The sequence below is a fragment of the Canis aureus genome, chromosome 20, assembly GCF_053574225.1.
Source record: "Canis aureus isolate CA01 chromosome 20, VMU_Caureus_v.1.0, whole genome shotgun sequence".
Classification (NCBI taxonomy): domain Eukaryota; kingdom Metazoa; phylum Chordata; class Mammalia; order Carnivora; family Canidae; genus Canis; species Canis aureus.
In genome coordinates, this window is record NC_135630.1 from 34178217 (window position 1) to 34203747 (window position 25531).

Here is a 25531-nt window from a genome sequence, read left to right on the forward strand (position 1 = left end):
TTCCACAGGACTTCCTTACTGATCTCAAAGTTGCTACCAGCACTCTTAAAGTAGAGAAACATGGAAAAAAGGTACTGAGACATGATAGGTCTCAGTTTTACCTTTTCCCGTTTCAGTGATTTGGAACAACCCTCAAGCTCCTGAATCTTCATTGTCTTCATTGACAAATGGTGATATAAATCCTTGCCCTCCTTCACTGATCTGAGGATTACAGATGGTAGCAGATTAATTCTGGACTTAATGTTTGTGTGCCCCCAAAATTTGTATGGTGAAGCCTTAACCCCTGTGTGGCTATAGTTAGAGATGGGGCCTCTAAAGAAGTAATTAAGGTTAAATGAGGTCATAAGGGGGGGCTCTGATCTGATAGGATTAAGGCCCTTATAAGAAAAGACACCAGAGAGTTCTCTCCCTCTCTTTCTCTTTTTATCTCTCCGTCTCCCTCCTGCATACACAGAGGAAAGGCCCAGGCAAGGGGACCAAAGAAAACAGCCATCTATAAGCCGGGAAAAGAAATCTAACCAGAGAATGGCCATGCTGATACCCAGATCTGATCTCCAGATCTGTGAGAAAATCAAGTTCTGTTATTTAAGCCGCCTCATCTGTATTGGCTTGTGATGGCAGCCTGAGCTAACTAATGCAAAGATGATAATGCATTTTCTAACCTCTGAAGTCCTTTTCAAACAAAAGCTATTGTCATGTGTCTAAAAAATCTCCTTGTTTGTGATTAAGCACTCATCTGAAGACCATAGGGTGCAATAGTCCCAAACCAACTGCCTACACGAAGAAGCACAAGAAGAGCTTTGCTTTATGTGAAGCATATACAAGACTGATCATTCGAATGACACACTTGCAGCTCGTACACACTTTTGACAGGATTCTCTGCCCTTCCCATCATTTTCTACTGCATTAGAGAAAGAGCACTTTGGCTGATAATAGTTATTTCATTCTCAGGCATCAAATAATTTTTTTTCTTGCAATTGCTGAAAAAAATTGTTAAAATCCCAGATTTCACAACGCACTAAAACTTCGAAAAGTGAAAAATTAATTAATAAATAGTATTGAAAACAACACCATGATGGAGAGCTTGCAGGTGTTTTGTGAAATGAAGAAGATGGATAACTCCTATCTTCCCCTCACACAAAGTCATAACCTCATTAAATAGACAAAGTACACAGACAATTCAGTGCATCCAATGGATATGACATTCCATGGCATCAACTAAAGGGGGAACAGGAGCACAGGGAGGAGGGATCACTACAGTGATATGGATTCTTCCAGAACTTCATCTCCCCATCTCCTACTTTCCCTTACTCCAAAATAGCTAGTCATTCCTCTCTTCGAATCTTCTCCAGATACCCAAATACTTCTCTTTTTGCCTATATTAGAGGGTATTATTTATTTATTTTGAAAGTCTCCCTTCCCTTTATTAAAATATTATAAATTCCTTGAAAATAGAAATTAATGTTTTTATTCTTGCAATTTTTGCCCCCCATACAGTGTATATTAAAAAGTGAAAGTTTAATAAAAAACAGGATGGGGAGAAACTTGAGGAATGAGTAAGATTAGGGAAGCAAGAAAAAGGGCTGAGGTATCTTCGACAGAAAGCATGTGTTGAATAAAATCTGGATAAATTGAATGGGATCAAATCAAGGAGAACTCCCAAATTTGGGCAAAATAAAGTCTCTTTAGTGTCACTATTTTAGCAAAGCATAATGAGTTAAAGAGATTGAGGTTCCACTTACTCCCTTTTTATTTTAGTTCTTCCTAAATTCAAAACATCAAATACCAAGGACATGACTTGCTTTGTTTGTTTGGTGTGTTTTGAACCAGAACAGCAAATGACATAATATAATTTAATTTATTAAAGGTACCATATCAGACAATTTTGAAATTTCTTATAATCATTTCCATTAACTGCCTACTTCCTCAATCTATACCTGAGCACAAGGAATCATTCAGTGGAGCAGAACCTCACCTCTTTGACAAGATTATTATGATGCCTTCCCTAGGAATTAGACATTGGGAATGAGAGAAAATTATTCTATCTCATGATGGAAAGAGTGATGTATAAGCCCAAGAATTATTACTGGCCAAACTCTACCTCACAAACTAATGAATCAGAAGAGAGCAGACTAAGACATAAGAGAAGAATGAAATGGTTTTGCTGAGTACGGCAAAACAGAGTGAAGTCAAAAGACACTGCATGGGATCTAGTACTTGCTCCGGGTTCATTTCTGAGGCTTCTACATCTGTCTTTGGCTATCTGAGATGATTCTCTATCCCATGGTAAGTTCTCTCTTTTTATTTTGCTAGCTTAGGTTGTACCATATTATTTGCCATGAAAAAATCATATAATAATTACAGAAATTATGTGGTATGGTTTCCATCTCAAAAATGGAATATCAAGGATTGTGGGATGGGACCTAAGGTTTTCATATGCATGAAATATTATTCTACCAAGTAATATTGAAATAACTAGTTAGACTAGGAAATTACATATGCCATTTCATGATATATCATTACACAAGAGTAAGGGAGCTATATATATCATCATTTTTGCATTTGTTTCTTTGGTACAGAAGAATTTGTAACAGAATATGGACCATTAATATTTCATATTTTTTCTCTGCCAGATTTCCTGTTTCTTCACATTGGTAAGGCTGTATGAGTAAGTACTCTCGGTTAATAACATGCCCATGGACATGTGCCTGTAAGGATTTGGAGATTAGGTTAAGGCCAACCCATTTGGGAAGTAATAGTGCTTCCATGATTTAATAATAAGCAGCTTTGAGGCACAGAGTATCAAATGAAACATTGGTTCTCATAATACTAAGATATAAGGGTGAGCCTCATAACTAATGTTCAAGTATATATAGCACTATAGCTGACATTAGCTGAGTAAAGACTGATTATAAAAATAGGAACTCACTTTGCAACCAGTTGGGGGGGAGGGGGAAGGAATCATGTTTGAAACTCTAAATGACCACGAGTTGTGTGTATTACAGATACATGTAAAATATGTATGTGTTAGAGATATATGTAAAATATATATCAATGGTAGTGCTTTTCAGAATTTGCTTTTGTGTAAACGATGCCTTGTACAATCTAAGTGAGTAGGTTGAACAGTTGTTGAGTTTAGAATTGGGGTGGGGTGGGGGTGGAGAGCCTTGCTAGAAATGTTAATTGGACTTATTAGAATATAGGTTATATTTATAGCCTGGAGACTAAATAAGGCCCCTGGAGGGTGTGAAGATAGAAGAGTCCAAATGCTAAGCCTTGGGGAACTTCAGATTTGGGAGATTGAGGAAATGACAAAAACAGTTCTAATAAAACATAGTAAAAATTGTGATTAAGAGTTCATAGATATATTATTTTCTTCTTTCCAAACTCAAGTGTGTGAAAATGAGACTTCCTTTTTTTTTTTTTTTTTTAAGATTTTACTTATTTATTCATGAGAGACACAGAGAGAGAGGCAGAGACACAGGCAGAGGGAGAAGCCATTCCCTGCGGGGAGCCTGATGCGGTCTTGATCCCAGGATCATGACCTGAGCCAAAGGCAGATGCTCAGCCACTGAGCCACCCAGGCACCTTATGACTTCCTTTGTATATAGTCAAAATTCACACTTTTTAAAAGAATCTTGATATAGAAGGACACTGGCGTTCAGTGTCACTCAGTGACCCCGCCATCCTAAACATTATAGGAATGTTCTTTGAGAGCCATTGCTAATTTTCTCTATTCTTCTTGGTCTCTAATTTACTCCCATAAGGCTACCAGAATAACTTTCTAAAATAAAACTATTTGTATGTTTGCAGTACTTCCGTGGTCCCCTCTTGACCTTAGGAGAATGTTAAATTGCTCATGGAGTCACACAAGCTTCTTCATCCTCTCCCTCCCGCCCACCTCCCCTGGCTATATAGTTTGCTACTCTCCTATTGATGCCCTTAATTTCCTTTCTCATTTACTAGCAGGCTTCATACTTGATTTTATCTCAATCTGGAAAACTCTACCTCTTGTGTGTGTTTCTGACATTCCCTAAAGGGAGCTCTCTGAATTCTCCAGTTTGGGTGAAGTGCTTTCTTAGTACCCACCTTGTAGTAGGTGCTGGAAGGCTGGTTTGCACAAGCACACCCTGAATGCCCCTGTTAATCACAATCTTGAGAAAGAAGGGATCCCGTCCTCCCTCTATATTCCCATTAGGCAGAATGTATAGAAGAATACATCGCTTAGCATCAAAGTCACAGACTTTGGGAATGGCCAACCCAGAACATCTCCTTTGTAGTGAAAGACATCTGGATGGCCATTGATCTTGGCATGCCTTGATCTTGGAACACTGTCATGAAAAGAGGGGATGGGCTATAGGTAGTTGTGAGGCTAGTTGCTATGCTATTTGTTTCATGTAGATCCTAGCAGCAGATGCTTTGTCCAGTTGGCCACTCCTGGCCTCTCTCTACATGAGTTCCTCCAATAAATTCATGTTTCCATCACTGTCTCTGGGTCTTTTCTTTGGTCTTACTGGACCACCATTTACCCCTGGCTTAGAGTTTGCCAGTATATGGCAACATATCCTCATGACATCTTTTTCTACTCTGTATTGCAATTTTTTAAAGTAACAAGAGAAAATGTATACAAAAGAAGAGTGGTTCTCAATCATTTGTCCCCCCAGAGAACATTTGGCAATGTCTGGAGACGTTTGTGATGCTCACACTAGAGATGTGCTACTGGTACCCAATGGGTAAAGACCCAGGATGCTGTGAATGTACCCTACAATGCACAAGACAACCCTTTCAACAAAGAATTATGCAGCCCAGACTGTCAATAGTGCCAAGGTTGAGAAATTCTGAATTGAAAGAATGAAGAGAGAACCACATGAGCAGAGCAGAAAGCAGTCCAGAAAGGCCAACCCTGCTGAGGTTGTGGGTGTGATGGGGACTGATGGCAGGAGAAGCCCAAGCACCTGAAGGCAGGGAAAGGAAGAATGAGGAAGTCTGACAGTGAGAGCTGTGGGGTAGAAGAGATACAGGGAGAGTTTACCAGCTGTGTTAGGGAAGGGGAGTGGTGTTCAAAGAGGACATTTAGAGAAGGTTTCTGAATGAGGTTCTGTAGGAAGTCTTCCTCTTTATAAAACACATTGTAGGGTTCGGCATTTCAACGCTTCTTGAGACACACTGCTGTTCCTTTTAGTTCCATGGCAAGCAGGGAATGGACTACAAAGTATCAGGTCAACTCTGTTTGAGTTAAAGTTAGTCACCAATCATTTGCATGCTTTGTGATCTCCTGGGGAATGGGTCGTGTCTTATTGCCTTTGAAATCCTAGCGCTGACCACAGTGGACAACCCAGATTTGGAACACACTCAGTGTGTTTACACTTTGGGGGCCAGGCTAGGTGAAATTTTAAAGTAACCACTGGCATTTTCCTGCCTGTCCCTGCAGCAATAATTTCTCTGTTTTTGGCCTCAGGTTTTCATTCCCTTTTGTGTGCTACCCTAGTGGGACATACCCACGCTAGGGTTCTTTATATTCCTCACCATCATACTCCTCCCAAAATGTAAAAGGAAAGTAGTTACAAATGCTTTAGAAATGTCTACTTATTCAAAGTTTAGTGACATAATATGCTTTTTTATAATTTCTAAAAATTTTATTTTAAAGGAAGAATCTTTGGAAATCCCAATGCCTGCCAACAAATTAATGCACCTCCAGTGTTGAACTATCAGGCATTGTTGAAGTATACAAAGGAAATATTTTGACAGCAGGGAGATATTTCAACTATATCCTTCAAATTAATTCTTACCAGAGACTTCCGTAAAGCAGCCTTCAGACTATGATAAAGGCAGTATCTATAATCTGATGTTGTCATGTGCTTTGGAAATAACCTTTATATTGTGTGTGTGTTTTGCATGTGTATCGGCGTGTGCACCCCACATGTGTATAGTAAGTGGGAGGCTGATCCATTTGGATTATAGGCTGTGTAGTACTTCTTTATACACAGACATACAAGAACATAGACACAGACATATGCACATATTCTCCAGCAGCTTTCTTATAAATTCATCTTCTATCATGGCTTTTGAGTTTGGTTAAAACAGCCCGGGCTTTTGAGTTCCAATGCAGGATATGCCATTTGCTAGCTGAGATCTAAGAAATGTATTCTGTCCATCTTCACTTTACCTTCCTCGACTGTAGAATGGGACTAAGTCTGTATACTTCATGCTGTTCTTGAAAAGAATATGTGCTTCAGGCCATCACAGAGTGCTGGGCGATAATACCCTTCAAAGCCTATTGCCCTTTTGGTGAATGTGATTAAGTAGAAGTAGGGCCAGGAAAAAAATCAAAGACAGATGAAAAGGATGAGATTTAGTCATGCTGACTTCTACTGCAACTGTGAACTCCCACTTCTGTCTAGAACTCCGGGCAATTTTGATACATGTGCATTAAGAGATAAAGATACTGATACTTACTGCAACATTTTGTAATATTGAAAATTAGAAATAATCTTAAAAGTCCATAAATAAAAGAATGAGTAAAACAATTATGATGGACTCATACCACACAGATTTTAAATGGGATGACTTCAATCAAAATGTTTAATGCTCAGTAATATGCTATCTTCTGCAAAGAGAGGAAATGAGAAAAGTTAGACCAAGAATGACAATACACAAGACACTTCAACTAGAACCTTTTGAAGGCTTTAGAAATATGGAGCAAATATTGCAAAAACTGAAAATTTCTTACACCTAGCATATTTATTGATTATGGTACTTTTTATATTAAATGTTGAAATATCTAATACCTGGATGACATATTTATTGATTTTGTGTTTAAAATCTACTGGGTCTGTATACTTATATGGATATGTATATGTGTGTGAGAGAAAGATTCTTGGATTTGAGAGAGTATTAAATGAGTTTTGGTAAGAACTTTCTGAGACTTGGCTGTTTCCAAAGCTTTTCATTAAGTTAGCAAAGAAAATAAAATGATTAAGTCGAGAAACCTAATATTTCTAATCAGGCACTGAGTTTAACTTTCTTCTTCCTCTTTATTTGCCTAATTCCTAACATTTTTCTCCAAAAGCAAGTTTTATTTTCTTGAAATTAACTTGTAGGTATATAGATGTGTTATCTTTTTCATTTCTTCATTTCAAATATTGCCTTGAGTTTCTATATTTCTGTGCATTAGTAAGAAGTTTGGTTTTCATATTTAGGAATAGTATTTATTGTCTTATTTCTCTGTGCTTGAAATGATTATTTGCACTGATTCCTTCAGTCTTTTTCTTTATCTGTGGTCTTCAAGATTGCCATTATTTAAAATTTCTATTTTGGCCTTTTAAGATTCTTATAAGTAGGCCTAGGATAGTTTCCATGCTCATGAGCCTTTTAAATTCACAAGAATTATTCCTTCTTATGGACAGGCTTGAGAAACACTGACTTAGGGTAATTTCTTATTACTTATCCTTTAGTTTTATAGAACAATTTTTAAATAACCATATTAAAGCTTACCTCTTCCTCCTTAGTCTTTTACAGCCCTTCCGTAGTTATTTACCCACATAATGTCCTGGCCTTTTGAGCTTCAATGTAATGATTCCCTTCTCTAGGAAGCCTTCCTTGAATCACTCACTTGAATTAGAGTCTCCACTTTTCACTCCTCATTCCCCTTGAGATCCTCATTTAATTCTGGTTTTCCTAAAGATAAAAACTATATCTATATGTATATATCAATATCTAGATAGATGATAAAGACAGATATGATGATAGATAGATAATCCTTAATCCACCAGTGCTGAGTACAGGGCTTAACACGGAATACTCATTGAGCATCTGATAATAAGGAAACCATGATTCAACAAAAAACATTTCATTAGCTTTATTAAAATGCAGGTGTCCTCCTGGGCAGTTAGTATTAGTAAGACGAGCTTGCTTTTATTTTCTATAAGATCTACATTTAAAATTCTCAAGCTGATATTTCAGCATGTTTGGCTCACCCTTGTCAACTGGTTATGATGCAGGGTTATTGACCATAAATGTAGAGTAGAAACAAAACTACCATCTAAATTTAAAGCAAAGTGGTAGGAAACCAACTCTCATTCCTTAACTTTCAAGAAATTCCCTTTCAATTAACTTGTAGGTATATAGATGTGTTATCTTTAGATAACTAAAATAATAATTAGCACCAGAGAACAATACTCATGTATCTTGGGACAAAATTTCTGACACCTTCAAAAATGCAGATCTAGTAAAGCTGGGCTGAAGAAAATAGTCTTCACAAAGTCCTTTCACTGCATTGTAAGGACAGATTTCTACTGAGTTCCCATTCTTTAAAATTGCACCATGACATTTATTCTTTTTTCTTCTTCAAATATTCAGTGCAATAATGGTTTCAGGTGTAGAATTCAGTGATTCATCACTTACATAAAACACTCAGTGCTCATCATGAGTGACCTCCTTAATACCCTTCTAGCCACTTATTCTTTATTTGAATGCATTGTTATTCAGGTGCCAAAGACACTTTTTTTTTTAAATCACCCTAATAATTATATTGCATTTTTATATTGAATATGCTTTTTAAAAAAGGAAACTGACAGGGGCCCCTGGGTGGCTCAGTGGTTGAGTGCCTGCCTTTGGCTCAGGTCATGATCCTGGGGTCCTGGGATCAAGTCCTGCATCAGGCTCCCTTCTGGGATCATCCTTCTCCCTCTGCCTATGTCTCCACCTCTTTCTCTGTGTCTCTCATGAAAAATAAATAAATAAATAAATAAATAAATAAGTAAATAAAATCTTTTTTAAAAAGGTCTTCAAATATCTATTCTCTGCCTTTCTTGTGCATAGAGACATACAGGGGTGTTGATACAAAAGATTATAAAACAATAAACTTGTGAACGTGAAGTAACAAAATAATTTTTGAATAAATTATTCAAGAGGGTGCTGTCAGTGAATGGACTACTCTGTAGCAAATAGAGACATTTACTTACATATGTGGAGAAAATATTTATGGCACATATTTTCTAAAAGGAGAACATTTTTTGAGATAATACATACTCAATGTTAACACATATGTGTAAAATAATAATGGTGATTATTATTATTATTATTTGATGATTTTGATTCAGTGTTTAACCGAATACCAGAGCATGAGATCCAGACTCCTGATCTGGTATGAAGCCCTAACTAGGGCACAAAAGTGGTTCCCATACATCTGGGTTCAGTGATCAAAAATATCCCAAACTTTTCATCTTTATCATTTAAAAGAAAAACATAGCCATTTATGACTTGTCAATGATGTAAAGATGATCAGAAAAGTGTTTATTCTAGAATTTTAAGGAAAGTTCAAGATAGGATAGAAACAAAGGAAAGGCATGTTAATAAAACTCTATGTGAGTGAAAAGGAGGTTCTGTAATTTTATCTTCAGGCATTCATTGTGATAATCCCATTTATATTACAACAGTGCTCTGATATGGTATGTAAAGGTATTACTTAGTTATCTTTCTTAATAAAATAATAAAAATATTGAAATGAAAGAAAAATTGAACTATAACTCAGTTATAAGACTATTGATTGTGTAGCTTCTAAAAATTCCTATTAAGAACAAGATACATTTTATTCTCTTCCTGAATTATAACTTGGGGAGATATAGTGAAATAGTGAAGTAACACCCAATCTCAGAATCTGATCTTCATCTTCTTCCCTTTTATAAGATAAAGTCAACAATATGCTTGATTTTTGAAAATTCAGGCAGAAATGGACAACCTGAAATTCTAACAAGCTCTTGACCCATGCTGACTCTTCCTGCATTTCATGAGAGCTGATGTAACTCACTGTTTCCACCAATGTGTTCAGACCTCTTGGCCAGCCTCTTTGCTATTCATTTATTCAATCTAGAGTAATCTGTGTCTAATAGAGTGCTGGAGCATGTCAGGATGAACAATTAAATATGATTGTTGTCATTGACAACCAGCAGTTATTGCTAAAAATGTCCCAGGCAGGAATGTGAGCATTAGGGTGTTTATTTTAAATAACAGAGAAGTTTAAATGAAGTAGCTGTTCCAGAAAATGACAATTAAAAGCTACTATTCAAATAGTGCATTTCTCCTGCAGACTAATAGAAATATTAGTAGCTTTTCTTTTTCTTTTCTTTTTTTTCTTTCCTTATTTGCTGGCACAGAGGACTAATTCTTTACCTGGTGAGGCTACTAACTGATCATGTGATCTATAATTATTTGGCTTGTCTTCTGGGGCAAGATGGAGAGTAGATGGGGGTGATCATTTCTGAATAGGACAAGAAGAGAACAGGCCCTTGAAATAAACTATAAAGGACAAATGACTTTTAGGTAAGCACAAAGAGAAAATATTTTGAGTAGTGAAAAAATAAAGTGAGATTTTTGTCAGAATTTCCACATGAAAAAATAGTTGTCATAAATGTACCTTTTTGCACCAATTATATATCTAAAATGCTAGTGATATGTACCAGTTCTCACGTGCAATACCTGCTGTGTGTGTGCATGAGTGTGTGTAGTGTGCAGACACATGCACATAGAGAGGGACAAAGAAAAGGGAATGTGGAGAGCAGCTGACATAAATAAATACATTTCCTTTGATGAAGTCACTTAAACTGCTGGAAAGTATAGTTGTGTTTTTCCTAACCCTTAAAATATGACTGCTAATCAAATTTCCCAATATGCAGACGAAAATTTCTCATGATTGACTGTTCACTGACTCCAGAGAGTAGTTTCCAGGAGGAATTCTTATGGAACTGCTATAAGCATCTCTCTGTATCCAGAAGGGGTAAAAAAAAATGTGGCTACATTGGGGGGTTCCTGTCAGTGACACTTCTTATTGACTGGTGGCCGAGAGTAGAATCCTGTTTCCACCCCCAGGGTAGATGCTCCACTGCACTGCCTCATTCTGCTTGAAATATTTATTTGCTGCTAGTTTTGTATTTAAAAATGCCTGTGTTTTCTTCTAAAGTAAACTTTAAGTTCTTTTTATGGTAGGGAATATATTCTGTGCTTAAAGCCACTCCAAAATGCTTTGTATATTAAAAGAGCTGTAGGAAATATTTGTTGAATAAGTGAATAGTTGATAGATGGCAAAGCATATAAGTATAAGCAATTACCAATTACCCCAAAACCGAATACTTCACAGGGTGTTCATTGACCTTTTTTTCACATGTTCTTATTCCAATTTTTATTTTTATTATTATTTTGAGCATTGGAGAGTAATTTACATATTGAAAACTCCCCTAACAAATAGTTTTGATTGTTTACTATTAATAAACTTAAATTCAATCAGACTACTGATTGTTTATTTTTCTTCAAAGTTTTCTTCTTTCTCATGCATTCTATGGAATGCAGCTTGAGTGGCAATGGAAAACCTTTTACAGTAAAACAGTAAATTAATACTTTGACATAATGGACCAGGAAAATTGGCAAAATGAAGTTATATAAGATAGACCAATGATAGAAATGAAATTGAGAGAGACAGAGAGAGAGAAGTAAATTTTGATGTGAGTTTTGCATTCAGCTTGAAACTGGCCATTTTCAAAATAGAGTAGGATAATTCAATTAATGTTAGGTTGGGAGAAGAAAGTTGCATACCATGAGGAAAGTAAGCTTTACTTCTTTTTTTTTTTTAATAAGATTTTACTTATTTATTAATGAGAGACACAGAGAGAGAGAGAGACAGAGGCAGAGAGAAAAGGAGGTTCCCTGCAGGAAGCCTGATGCAGGACTCAATCCTAGAGCCCTAAGGTCACAACCTGAGTGGGAGGTAGATGGTTAACCAGTGAGCTATCCAGGTGCCCCTTAAACTTACACTTCTTAAGAAAGTACATTTTTAGAGTTTTCAGAGTATGTCACAGGCATGTTAATTAATAAATGCCAAGCATATTCCAAAAGCAAAAATAAAGAATTATCTTCTCTTTTGTATATCAGAACTCTGCTCTCCCTGATAACATGAAACAGCACTTTGTGCTCTCTGCATTGTCATCTGTCCTTCCCTAACACCCTGCTTGGAACAGCTCACTAGGGGATACAAAGACTGATGAGATCAAGACACCTGAATAAGACACAGAAACCACAGCAGGGAGATACAGCAAGCCAATCACACGATGAGAAGCTCCTGCTAAGAGAATAACATGGGTACATACGTAGATCCATCTCTCCAGAGTAGAAATGTCTTGCCCACTTTAGAAATTGTTTTGGTAGCAGCTTTTGAATTAGAGCATTCCAGTGCACATCTGCTTTTAGTTACAGAGAGTTTGCTTATCTCTTCTATAACCACAGGCTATGCACCACAATTGTGGGCAGGAGTAGAAAGAGATACAAACTTCTTTTTTATTAAACATGCAAAGTGTTCATGACATGTCAGAGTGCAGCATTAAACACGGAATCTTCAGTTGGGATCTCCTAAAGTAACTTCTTAATGAAGTAATTATTTACCAGCATGTGGATAGAGTGAGGAAACTCCCAAGGGTATAAGCAGACATCTAGGAACTAGCAATAGTGGGAAGCTGTTTCGCCCTTAGACCTAATGGAGTGAAGGGAGGAGGTGGAATGTGGTCAAGAGCAGAGTATGAAACAGGAGCTGCCCCCCGGCTATAGTCTCAGGGTTGCCACGTTGCCAGACCTGAAGATGGCCTGAGTGAGAGGAATAAGCACTTGGTCTTCCATTTCCCACCCTCTTCCCTTTTCCATGCTTTCCATCAGGCTACCAGAGCTGAAGCCAAAGAGGAAAGGATCCCAGTCAGTACCCTGGGCCATCAGCCTCCAGGAAACACAGAACAGGAGAGGGTAAGCTAGAGAATGGGGATGGACAGTAAATGTTGAGAAGCCAATACCAGAGGGAGTGACGCCTTCATCTAATTAAATATTATAGAGAAAACATAAAGCACTTTCCGCTTAAAGCAATATTCTCCTGAAAGACTAGAGGAGATCAGAGTCCAAGTACCAAGCCTGCCGTGGGTTTGCTGAGAAGCTTCAAAAGAGTCCCGTAATCCTTTGTGCTTCAATTCACAATAATATTTTTACTTACTATTTTTTTAATAAAAGGGTTGTTCAGATATATGTGATAAGATTCGCAATAAGCCATGCTTCTTCAGGGCAGGATGAGGTTTAAATCCAGGACTTCCTAATAGTGAATCTCATAATGCTGAGAAAGTACAATGTAAATTCTCGTGTATTTTGGACCTGTGAATTTCATGAACTTAAACTTGAACATACTTGAAAAAACTTAAAAGAAAGATTCAGCTGAAGTTAAGATGTTGAATAGTGAAGCCCTGGGTTTGGAGGAAGTTGGGTTCTATTTTCAACATACCTATTAATGGTGCCTTTTGAAATTCTTTAGATTTCCAAACGGTGTTTCAAAAGGTAATTTGGGTTGAAGTGGTTGAAGTTACAAGTGGGCAAACACAGCGGAGTGTTCCCTTTCACATAGGTTTCTATTCATCTACAAATGCCTTTGGTCTGCAATTTGCCTTTGGAAAATGCACGCAATTTTCTCTGATAAACTGAAAATTCCAGCCTCATGCTGCTCTTTTAGGGGAAATCATGAGGCTCCTATAAGAATGGGTAAACAGAGCTGCAACTTGTCAAAAGTACTAACATTTGAAAAATTAGAATTACAGTAATTTGATACATCTATTTTTAAGGGTTCCTGTGAAAATAATCTCCTAACACTATTTAATTCAAAAGGTTTTAATGCTTCAGTTCTAGTGCTTTGGGTCTACCATGCAGGGGCAAATATATATCCAAAAGAGGGATAAAGAACTCCTGAAGAAAAGCAAAGAGAATAAATAGCATCCTGTACCAGGGGTGTTGGAGGGGGATTCATGGTAAGGGAGGCCACATGGAGCCTTAATGTACCCTGGACATCCCCCTAAATACGGCAGAAATAAGACATCAAACACACATGGCAATGTGAGAACATTTTTCCTTCTCATCTCTAATTTTGTTTCATGTTTCTTTCATTTGGAACTCCCCCTTAAAAACTTGCAGGTTTTGAATACATTAAATATTAAATATTTTAAAATATTTTTACTTTGGCCCTTCAGACATTCTTTCCCTTGTTGTTACCTGTGTAGTTGTTTTCTTCTATAGATAGTACTGAAATAAAACACGACACATCCAAAAATGAAAATAAATGGCTAAGGCATAAATCTTTCGGAAATACTTACTTGATTGTTTTAAATCTGGTCACCCAAATCTTCACAGGTATGGGATTTCTGGCTAAGGAGGTTAAATAAAGCCATTCCTGTTTCACTTCTTACCCTAGGAAACTTGCTAAAATCTACAAAAGCAACCACAAAAAATCAATGAGACAGGTCTATCTTCACCACAGTATGGATATGTTCCTAACTCCAACGCTCTGAAGATCATTTTCCAAATATAATGGTACTGGGCACAAAATGAGGTAGAAGCCTCAAAGTGCTAACTCAGGTCTTCAAGATTCAGATCTCCCTAAAAGAGGGACAATTGGAGGGAGTAACAATGGAAGGAGGAATGAGGGATGCAAAGGAAAAGTAGGAGATGTTCACATGCAGACCTCATTTAAAAATAGGTAGAGATGAAGAAGGAAACATTCCCAGGTGTCATTTTGCGTCTTCAGCCTACCTCTGGCTGGGAAACTGTTGGGAAGAGGAAAAGGGGAAGAAGGAGCAGAAATCATGAGATCTTAAAAAAAAAAAAAAAAAAATCCTCACATGAAGGTTTCTGTGAGCCACACCAATTCACTCTGGAATCACACCTAAAGAGTTGTGTTCCTAGGACAGGGGACAGAAGCTCTCCCTATTCCAATAAGAAGACATATCTGTCTCTAGCTATCTAACTACTCTTCTGCTTCTCTGCCTCCACATCCATATCTACCTCTCCTGTTTATTGAATACTAACTGATTTAATTCTCTTTCATTGAATTGGGCTTCCTTTTTTGCTTTTTAAGGTTTTGCTTCTCCTTTCTGTTTGCTTATTTTTTTTTTTTAAGTAGGCTTTAGCCTCAGTGTGGAACCCAATGTGGAGTTTAAACTCATGACCTAAGGATCAAGAGTCAGATGCTTAACTGACTGAGCCACCCAGGTGCCCCAATATTTTGCTTAATTTTTAAATAAACGTAAATTATTGCTTAACTGAAATGCCACATAAAGGAACCAAGCAATTTGAGTTTTTAATAAGGCCAAAGTCATTAATTAATGGCTTAAAGAAGACAGAAGAAATTGGTGATGACTAAAATCATAATTCCATATTTTTAATTCTACTTGAATATATATGTATATGTATAATATATGTATATATATAATTTGTGTGTTTGTGTGTGTGTGTGTATGCATGTGTGGCGGAAGAGAGATTCTGCCTCTCTGGTGGTATTCTTGGTCATGTTGCTGAAGGAATAGTTTGTGTGTTCTAGTTTCCCTTCAGAGCTTTCTTAGTTTGTGGCATGCTGTCTTTTGCCCTTTCTGTGGGGAAGAATTCAGCCTAAAAATGAGTCTCTCACTTATTAAACATGCATTCCTTCATTAGCACGTTAACCATTTAACTTTGAAAGTAAGAGATTTTTTTAAAGATTTTTATTATTTATTTGTTTGTTTGTTTATTTATTTATTTATTCAGATAGACACAGAGAGAGAGGAGCAGAGACACAGGCAGAGGGAGAAGCAGGCTCCATGCAGGGAGCCCGATGCAGGACTCGATCCCGGGACTCCAGGATCATGCCCCAGGCCAAAGGCAGGCACTAAACTGCTGAGCCACCCAGGGATCCCCAAAAGTAGGAGATTTTACTGTCATCACTTAACCATCATCTCAAATCCAACACTGAGTACATAACATCACCATTCCCAAGATTACGTTACCTGGGTCCTAATTGGCCTTCATTTACTCTTAAGCATAGATTTATAGAATGAGCCTAAAGGAAAGAGAAGAGGGGGATGGCTCACCACTGTTGAACACCATTCGTGTGGCATGCCATGTTTCAGTACTTCACATTTCTCATTTCACTTAGTTCAAAACCAGTCTCTATGAAATATCATTGCCTCTGTTTGATAGATAAGAATATGAAAACTTGGGATCCCCTGGTGGCGCAGCGGTTGGGCGCCTGCCTTTGGCCCAGGGCAAGATCCTGGAGACCGAGGATCGAATCCCATGTCGGGCTCCCGGTGCATGGAGCCTGCTTCTCCCTCTGCCTGTGTCTCTGCCTCTCTCTCTCTCTCTCTGTGACTATCATAAATAAATAAAAATTTTAAAAAAAGAATATGAAAACTTAAATGTGCTAAATAACTTGCACGAGGAGTCTGAACTAATCAGTAGTAAGCCTGGGATCCTAGCCATGACCGCAGGCTCTGAAATCTTGTTTCATTCACTGCACTGTGCTAGTCCAGCTGATACTATATCTCCTCCAATGCTTCATCTAATGTATCAGGAAGCTGAAGCCCAGAGCGGAGAGAAGTCTTACACAAGTTCACAAACCAAGCCTCCCAAGTCTTGTCTTAGTGCTTTACCACTCACCAAGGTATCTACCCCACTGCCCCCAGCAGGTAGAGCTACAACCAAGCCCTATGCTGGCCCCACCAGAGCACAGATGCCTTTACTGATCCATGAAGCTCCCTTGGTACCAGTGCTCTGCCTTTTAATCTTTGGGTCATCCTTGTGCTTGTCTATCTCCCCAGCTCATAGGCATGGTAGTCACGCATAGTTACTAGGTGCTTTCTAACAATCATACTAGTACAGCCCAATGATTGGATATAAGTGAAACTTAGCACTCTCTCATAACGTAGGTACCAGGAAATTATAAAATCAAGTCCCAGACCAAATTCTGTCACATGTACAAATATTAACAAGCAAGAGTGCAGCCCCAATGAAATCCCACTATTCTATTTTGAGACTGAATATGCCTTGCTTGGAAGATTCTTTGAAAATAAATCATATAATATTCAAAGTGCGTATTTCAGCAAATCATCTCTTGGAATGCTATGACCAATTCTTTTCTAAACCAGCCTCTAGACACAAGCTCACTGATGAATCAAGCCATCCACGTTATCTCTAAAGGGTATATGGTAAGGTGGACACTAGATTTTAGTGCTCTGTTCCTTAAAAAGCAAGGATTATTTTCAAAATATCTTACTTTATCCACAAATACTGAATACCAAAAATTATTCAGTGGAAGCACATTTCTAACACCTCCTATTTCTAATCAACAACCTTTCTAATATCTATCAAGCTTTCTAGTTAATTAGCAGAGCCTCTAATATCATTTGGTGAGAAAACAAATAGAATGCATAGGTAGGCACTTCTGCAGTGTGAGCTTTCTGATTTAAAGCTAGCAGATCTCCCTGGCATGATTATGGCAACTGACCAACCCAAACATGCAATGGAAACTTGCTAATATACACATTTATACTACATGGCCTGAGATGAAGTAGTTTAAAGTACATTGTTGCTTAAGCATTGGCTCACCACCTCCCCTGGCTTGGAATCATTTGTTCACATAACTGCTTCTTGCCTGTCTTTTTTTTTTTTTTTTTTTTTTAAATTTATTTTTTATTGGTGTTCAATTTACTAACATACAGAATAACACCCAGTGCCCGTCACCCATTCACTCCCACCCCCCGCCCTCCTCCCCTTCTACCACCCCTAGTTCGTTTCCCAGAGTTAGCAGTCTTATTTCTAAGATAGTTCTCTGGCTGCAGTACAGGTGTATTTCCAGGATCCTGACCTCACCACTCTGCATGCTCCCACCTTGCACCAGTCCGAGGCCTGGGGCTACAGTTCTAGAGAATTTCTGGACTTGCCTGGCCCTACTTTCTTCTGGCTACAATACACAGGATGTATTCCAAATCTGTGTTTTTCTGTCCTATTGGGACAAGGAAGCTTAAAACTTCAGGCAGGCCTCTACTTGAACAGGCACGAAACTACCTTCTAGAGGGAGGTTTACAGGAAACATTTGTTCATCTGTCTTCATTATCTGAGCTTCAGTGGCAGTTCACCTCTGTGACTTTATCATCCTTCTCAAGCCTGATATCACCACCTCCCTTCCTCCCTTTTCTAATAGTGAACGTTAAAACACTGGATAGTCCCATCTATTTGTCACTCTTGATAAAATAGAATTCTCAAAATATGGGATAAAAGATATGTTTGGTGGCTCTGAGACCAGGTGAAAATCTGCATCAAATAATAACTATTCAATTTTCGAGAAAAAAAAATGATACTTTAGATATCAGCAAATGAACACAGACCACTTTTCAGGACTATTAAACTTCTGAGCTTAAGATGAGGGTCAACCAGACAGGCCAGATCAGTGATCAGCAGAGTGGGAGCTGGGACAGCCCTTTCTGAAGGGACAGCCTGACACAGTTGAGTCCCCCCTCATCACCACCTCACCAGAACAAAGCCCAGCTTACTTGAGTTTACAGTTTTTCAACAGATGTACATAAGTTTGGTTTTTAATATGAAATCTCATTATTTTAAAATGTTTTGGAGTGATTTTAGTTTCATGAAATGCTGTTCAAATAAAACATTACGGTTGGCCTGCATCCCATAATGTAGCTGAAACACTGGGCTTCTTAAAGAATCTTTGGTCAGTAAAAAGGTTGAGGCATCCTACATATGAGAGGAGATTACTGGGCCACTCTATCCAGGCAATAAAACGTGTTTCATGAGATATAGAATTTAAATGTTTTTTTATAAAGTTATTTTTAAAATTGATAGAATCAGGATGCCTGGGTGGCTCAGTGCTGGAGTGTCTGCCTTCGGCTCAGGGCGTGATCCCGGAATCCTGGGATCGAGTCCCACACCAGGCTCCCAATAGGGAACCTGCTTCTCCCTCAGCCTATGTCTCTACCTCTGTCTGTGTCTTTCATGAATAAATAAGTAAAATCTTTTTAAAAAATTGTTAGCATCTTCTAAAAGTCTACTCTATGAAAGACAAAACAGAGAGCTTCTTATGTAACATAATTCTCCCAGCAACCCAAGAGGCAGATCTTATTACTTCCATTTCACAAATAAAGAAACTGAGAAACTTTGAAAGGTAAGTCACTTTTGCAACATGCTGTGCTAGCACTTGAACAAAAGTTGTGTCTGAGTCTATGCCCTTAACCCCAGATCCTTCTCACTAACTCCCAGTTATTGAAGTAACCTTTGTTATTGGTATTTGCTCAACCAGTAATCACTACCATGTGCCAGCATCTTCCCCCTTTTCTCTTATTCCAGAGAGAACATTATATATTTCTGTCATGCCTGGCCATGAAGGGAGGGGCCTGGTGATAATATTAGTCTCTCAATTATCGGAGCTAGATCTATACATAAGAAATTTGGGAGGGGTTATTTTCATGTTGTCTCTTTTATTTAAACTTTTTTTTTCATACTAGGGCCTAGAACGAATGGTGTCTGCTTTAATTACTTCCTTTAATGTGAACCTATGAAAATACCAAAGCATTCCCCCAAAGGGTAGAGGAATTCCCAATGGTGTAATCATTTGAATGAATTCAGGAATCTTTGCCTCAGTGTTGAAGAAGTCACTCATGCTCCTATTGCATGGCTAGAAGTAACTGTGAAAACAAACAGAGGAAGAAGGCAATGTTGAAATCAGAGTACTAAACTCTCAATGGTAAGATTTCAGTCATCACTGGGGTAGCAGGAGACATGTTTTACTGAGGCAGTGCCTCTTCCTGACTCCTCAAATTATTCCATTAAGGGGTGGGGGGGGGGGTTCTCTTTACATTGAGGCATGTAAGTGGAGAAGAGCAAGTAGAGAGAGTCTAAGAGGCCATACGGAGCACAGAGTAGGGCAACAATGTTTTAACTGAGCATGTCACGTGATTTCATAGAAAGAGAATTTGGTTATGGGTCAGAGGAACTGACTCTACATCTCTCATTAACTACTACATGACCTTTAATAAGAACTCAGTTTTCTTTCTGTTCATTGAGAGCAAAGGATATACAATTTTAAAATATATAAAATAATAATGGTGAGGCACTGGGGGGGCTTTCATGATCTTAGGGTCCTAGAATCAAGCCCAGTGTGGGGCTCCATACTTAGCGGGGAGTCTGCTTCTCTCTCTCCCTGCTCTCCTCTCCCATCTCTCTCTCTCAAGTAAATAAGTAAAATCTTTAAAAATAAATAAAATAACATAAATTAATAATAGTAATAACAGCTACATCAGTTGAAATAGCAAGAATTACAAATTGCCTATCACTTCGTATGCATTGCCTAATCTTAATGGTAGGCATGAAAATTATGTATCAGTCTCCCTATTCTTTTTTCATTGAAGTATAGTTGACATACAATATTATATTGGTTTCTGATGCACAACATAGTGATTCAACGTTTATATACATTATAAAATGATTTCCAGAATAAGTCTAGTTACCATCTGTCACTATACCAAGTTATTATGACTATATTCTCTATTCTGTACTGTACTTCCCCATGACTTATTTATTTTGTAACTAGAAGTTTGTACCTCTTAATGTCCTTCACCTATTTTGCCCACCACCCCAACCTCTTCCTCTCTGGCCACTACCAGGGTGTTGTCTGTATGTATGAGCCTGTTTCTTTTCTTTTTTCTCTGAATTTTATTTTATTTTATTTTTTTATAAATTTATTTTTTATTGGTGTTCATTTGCCAACATATAGAATAACACCCAGTGCTCATCCCATCAAGTGCACCCCTCAGTGCCCGTCACCCAGTCACCTCCACCCCCCGCCTACCTTCCCTTCCACCACCCCTAGTTCGTTTCCCAGAATTAGGAGTCTCTCATGTTCTGTCTCCCTTTCTGATATTTCCCACTCATTTTTTCTCTTTTCCCCTTTATTCCCTTTCACTATTTTTTATATTCCCCAAATGGATGAGACCATATAATGTTTGTCCTTCTCCGATTGACTTATTTCACTCAGCATAATACCCTCCAGTTCCATCCACCTTGAAGCAAATGGTGGGTATGTGTCGTTTCTAATGGCTGAGGAATATTCCATTGTATACATAGACCACATCTTCTTTATCCATTCATCTTTTGATGGACACCGAGGCTATGAGCCTGTTTCTGATTTGTTTTGCTTGTTTGTTTTGCTTTTTATAAGTGAAATCATACAGTATTTGTCTTTCTCTGTCTCACTTATTTCACTTATAATAATACCTTCTAGGTCCAACCATGTTTTTGCGAATGGCAAGATCTCATTTTTTATGGCTGAGTAATATTCCTATGTGTGTGTGTGTGTGACTTCTTCCTTATCCATTCATCTATCAATGAACAATCAGTTTGCTTCTGTATCTTGGCTATTGTAAATAATTCTACCATGAACATCGGGGTACATATATCTCTTTGAGTTAGTGCTTCTTTTTTGTTTTCAGATCAATATCCAGAAGTGAAGTTGCTAGATCATATGGTATTTCTATTTCAATTGTTTGAGAAAATTCTGTATTATTTTCCATAGTGGCTATACCAATTTGCATTTCTACCAACTGTGCATCTCCATATCCTCACCAACACTTATTATTTCTAGTCTTTTTGAGACTCTAGCCATTCTGACAGGTATGAGATGATATTTCAATATGCTCTTGATTTGCATTTCCTTAATGATTAATGATGTTGAGCACGATTTCATGTACCTCTTGGCTATCTGTATGCCTTCTTTGGAAAAAAATGTCTATTCAAGTCCTCTGCTCATTTTCAATTGGCTTGTTTGTGTATGTATTTATGCACATTGAGTTGTGTGCATTCTTTATATAATTTGGATACCATACCCTATTAGATATGTCATTTGCAAGTATCTTTTCCCGTTCACTCGATTGCCTTTTCATGTAAAAGCCTTTCAGTTTGACATAGCCCTGATTGTTTATTTTTGCTTTTGTTGCTTTTTCCTGAGGAGACAATATTCCAAAAATCTAGAACTAAGATTGATGTGCAAAACTTTACTGCCTATACTTTCCCTTTTGTGATTTCAGGTCTTATATGTAGGTCTTAGTCCATTTCACATTTATTTTTGTAATAGTGTAAGAAAGTGGTCCAGTTTCATTCTTTTGCATGTAACTATCCAGTTTCCTAGCACCACTTTTTGAAAAAAAACTATCTTTTCCCCATTATATTAGTCTCTTGTTTCATTCTTTTCTACTTTATAAGGGATTAAGTTACAGGCCCGTTAACAAATGTTAACTACAGATCTCATCATCTTTCCATTCAGCTGGCTATTAACATTTATTCCAGCTCTTCGTAGGGTTCTGTTTCCTCCCCCACCTACCCAATGTTCCTTTTATTTCTGTGGAAATTTTTTTTCTTCCTGGGAGTCATTATGGTGTTCTGGAAAGATGATTGATAGCTATTTAATGAAGTACAGAGTACAGATCTATAATCCCAGGATATATATTTTTTTTTTCTTTGGTTCAGTACTAAGAACAAAGTAGGTACCCCAAAACTTTTTTGTTCAGTTTTGATTATTTAACTTAATGCAAATAACACCTTGATCCACTCAGAGACAAACACACTTGAGTGCTCTTCAGCTGTGGTTGCTCTATCTCACTTCTTCTCTGGCCTATTTCCAGCCTTATTTTGCTCCTTCCAATAGTTTTTATTCTAGAATCTTCTGGATGACCATGAGTTTACAGCATAAACAGCTTCATGCAAGAACAGGGTGTCACATCACAGAAACTGTACAGGTGTGCCTTCCCAGAGCCTTTAGCGCAGACTAAAATATCTGTGATAAAATGTTCCAGATGGAAATAAATCCCTCAAATAATCAATAAACAAGGACTGGTATTGATCACTTCATAGGATGAAAGGCAATTTGTGGTCCATGGTTTGAGTCTCTCCCTGTCATTCATTTATTTTGTAGAAGTCACAGCAATTTAAAAATATGCTTTCACTTAAAGTAATTAAGCAAACACACACACAGGCACTTAAGAAATAATGACACTTAAACGGTAATGTTCTTTTTTTTCTGATGATTTCAACAGCTATTATTCATGTATATTTACATAACATTGGGGAAATAGCTTTGAAATGTCTACTTTGTTCTTCATTCATGTGTTCATTAGGAAATGAGAAAAAGAGATGGATAGATTGATAGATGATGGATAGATAGATAGATAGATAGATAGATAGATGGAGTAGACAGTAAAGGCTACACTTTGTGGGGTCATAGAGTAGATGCCAAGATCAGAGTAACTGGCTCAAGACTCTATTTCCAGTCCCCATTTCTCACACCCTCCTCTCCAGCTGCTCTCAACACTCCCAGTCTCCTGAGCTTGTCTGTGCTTTCACTAGGAACAATGCATTGCCACTGTTTCACCTGCAGTGCATGAGGGATGCTTGTATTTCATTGCCCCAGCCTTGCTTTTTCTTTTGACTAACTGGTCATCTTTCAGGACTCGATTTAAAGTGATCTGCTCCATTCAGGATCTCTTCATGTCTCAGCCAAGTGTAGTGCACCTCTTCTAAGGATTCACAGACATTAGCCGATCCTTTGAGCAGTGACTCTACTGTACATGTTTCCTTGTCTGGGTTGATGTGAGTGACTTACCAGCAGTGACTTGGAGGGTATCATATTCTTTTACTTGTTTTGTTTCTTTTTACCTTGGGATCTAGTTATGACTCAAGCACAGGGAGCAATCTCTAAATAGTACTTGTTGAGTAAATAAAGGAAGGAATAGTTAAGGAAATCATACTCTAAAAAGTTAGTAAGTAGCAGGATGCAATATGACAAACTCTCTCAGCACCCATGGAGGGAGCATCCAGCCCAAAGCATCAGGGAAGGCATTGCTCCCCTAACTTCACTCCCATCTTATCAAGTAAGCTGCTCACCTCCATCCCTCAGGAACAGGCTTAATACTGATTTCTGCTCCAATAAGAAATGCAATGTAAAACAAAATGTATAAAGAGACAATCATGTTACAGAGGGACCTGTGGCTTATGGGGAGGAAGGAGAGGTCACACAGAGACTGTTTCCGCTGTCTAGTCAGAAAGAACCTACTGCATCAAAACATGGGGACAGGAAGAGGAAGAAAGGCATGATATGCTACAGAGGGGAGAAAAACAAGTTTGGAGTGTGGCAGAGGGGCACAGGGACAGCACTTAAGCTGGGTATCTGTGTCCTAAGGAAGAAGAAGAAGGTCTTTACCACCCATGAAGATTGTACTTTTGGCTATTTCCAGCTAAGAACATTTCTGAGAGGCTACCCCATGTTTCTTCCTACTTGAATCAGCTAGCTCTAACCCCAGGTCAGGTAGAAGTCAGGACAGTATAAGGTTAATATTAAGAATATAAAACAGGATTTTTGCTACAGGAATTCTACTACTCACTCCTTTTCAGTTTCAGAGGGAGGAAATTATATTCGCATAGATACAAGGACAATAGACGAATGGAAATTGAAAATCCAAACTAACAAACTCACAAAACCATTTTCTCCTAGCAGCTGAGTCAGAGCATAATTGCTTCACTGGGACAACTCTGGGTGATCTTTTCCCAGCAGCCTTCCAAGCTTGGCTTCAGGAATATGTTCCTACTGAGAACAAGAGCTAGATGTTGGAACCATCTGCCAGGTAAATGGCGCTAGGACTAGCTACTTGGACATCTTGTTTCCAGCACATTGAGGGTCTAAAGCAGGAAGTGCACATTTTGCTGGGCTCTCCACAGATAGGCTCCACCCATTTGCTTTATTCCTGGAGCCAAGGAACACAAGGGGTTAACTACCAAAACATTCAGGAAGAGCCATCACAAGTGCCTGGAATAAGTGACAGGAAACTGCCACATGAGAACGTAGAGCCATTTAGCCCAGAAAAGAAGTGCCTATCTTCAAATGTGAAGCCACCATGTTGACAAAAGGCCACACTACCTTGTTTCTACAAGGCACAGAGATGGAACCAATGGCTAGATTCACAGATAAAATATTCAGTCCACCTATTAGAAAGAAAATTTTAGGTGTGCCTGAGTTGCTCAGTCAGTTAAGCAACTGACTCTTGGTTTCAGCTCAGGTCATGATGTCAGAGTTGTGAGATTGAGCCCCAAGTAGGGCTCCATGCTCAGCAGGGGAGTCTGCTTGAGATTATCTCCCTCTGCCCCTCTCCCTCCCTTGAGCTCTCTCTTTCTCAAATAAATAAAATCTTTAAAAAAGAAAAGAAAAAAGTAAGTCTTGACAGTCCATAGTGAGATAGACCAGCTTACAAATATAAGATCTTCATACCAAGGAAACTAGACATACAACCATGTTACGTAAACCTCCCTATATATCTTCCTAAGACATAGTAAAACATCTGAAAATGATTCAAATAGACAAAGGAGGGGACTTGAGTATAAAGAACAGGTACATCTATTTCAGGCCCCATATTAAAAAAAAAAAAAAGAAAAACTACGGTATTCCTGGGTGGCTCAGTGGTTGGGTATCTGTCTTCCCCTCAGGGCGTGATCCTAGAATGCCTGGATCAAGTCCCACATCGGGGTCCCTGCATGGAGCCCACTTTTCCCTCTGTCTATGTCTCTGCCTGTCTCTCTGTGTCTCTCATGAATAAATAAAAATTTTAAAAAATAATCAATCAATAAATAAATATTTAAAAAAGAAACAGTAGAAAAG

General features: G+C 38.1%; 1 long non-coding RNA gene across 7 annotated transcripts in view; it reads left to right on the plus strand.

Moving 5' to 3' along the window:
• The window catches only part of LOC144291659 (uncharacterized), an 87016-nt gene that overhangs the window by 32415 nt on the left and 29070 nt on the right, over nt 1–25531 (plus strand). For 4 of the 7 annotated variants that reach the window (XR_013359027.1, XR_013359028.1, XR_013359032.1 and 1 more), the window contains exon 5: nt 2634–2654. This is a non-coding gene — a long non-coding RNA (uncharacterized LOC144291659). Of the gene's footprint in view, nt 1–2633; nt 2669–24376; nt 24505–25531 lie in introns of those variants that run through there. The other 3 variants (XR_013359029.1, XR_013359025.1, XR_013359033.1) reach the window with 2 other exon arrangements.